This window comes from Dipodomys spectabilis, unplaced genomic scaffold (genome assembly GCF_019054845.1).
Source record: "Dipodomys spectabilis isolate Male_0828 unplaced genomic scaffold, ASM1905484v1 ptg000110l, whole genome shotgun sequence".
Taxonomy (NCBI): Eukaryota; Metazoa; Chordata; class Mammalia; order Rodentia; family Heteromyidae; genus Dipodomys; species Dipodomys spectabilis.
Window position 1 is genome coordinate 1,883,910 of NW_024870787.1, and position 1,083 is coordinate 1,884,992.

Here is a 1,083-nt window from a genome sequence, read left to right on the forward strand (position 1 = left end):
ATATTCTATATTCTATGTTTGCATAATGTTCATAATTTATTTTATTTTCTCCTAGATATACTTTGAATTCTAGATTACTTTATAATATGTAGGTTAATTAATGTGTCCTTTCCGATTGCATTCCATATAGAAACAGTTTGATTCCTTATTTTTTCTAGGTCTTTATTTTTCTTTGGAATAAAGTGACAATGTTGTCTAATTTGAAGTTTTGTAAATTTTATGCTATGTAAACGCCTTTCTGAGCTGAAGATTTAATCCACTGATGTCAAACTAAATTTAATTATATGAATTACGTGTATTGTTACACTTGTAATTTTGTAATCAACCTTTTAATAACTGTTTTTCATTTCTTGCATCTGAAGAATGAAAAATATGGAATACTTCTCAAATTTTCATATTATCCTTTTGCAAGTGCCATGTTAATCTCTGTATTGTAATTTGAGTATACGTGCTGCTGATGGATGTAGTATCCTCTAAATTTAAGTTGTTAATGATGCAATCTTTATACAGGCTTATATCTATGGGTGCCTACTTGTAACAAGGAAACCTTCTTGTTCCTAACAATGCTATTGATCTTATTTCCCTAAAATTCTGTGAATATTGGAAAAATTATATTGATCAGTTGATTGCTCACATTTGCAAATTTTTTTTGTCAATGACTATCAAGTCTTTTTATTTGGAATTTGATTGTACTCTCAATTATTTATACATAGGTCTAAAGTTGATGGCTTTTTCAAGTACTTATTTATCCAACTGAATTAGCTTTGTGGACCTAATGAATTCAAAGTAAGCATTGCTTAAGAGCTACTTCTAAACTTCTTCAGCTGACATTTTCCCAAATGAGGTGTTACTGGCACAAATGTCTACCTGAGCCTTTACCCTTCTTCCATGTGTGAACAGACCAACCAGAATATCTTACCCTGAAAACGTAAATTGTCTTACTTGAACAAAACTAATCTTGGTTACAAGGGATGCTAGAGAGATGTACAGGTCAAACAGAACTGTTCAGACTAGAAGGTATTTTATCAAAATATAATTTTTATTATACCTTCCATTTCAACAGTAACTAAAGCCAAGAAGGTG

General features: G+C 30.3%; 1 non-coding gene across 1 annotated transcript; it reads right to left on the reverse strand.

Moving 5' to 3' along the window:
* Positions 1 to 366: 366 nt before the first annotated feature.
* On the reverse strand, positions 367 to 470 carry LOC122114795. The gene has a single exon (XR_006148648.1). It is a non-coding gene; the product is annotated as a U6 spliceosomal RNA (small nuclear RNA).
* Positions 471 to 1,083: the final 613 nt, after the last annotated feature.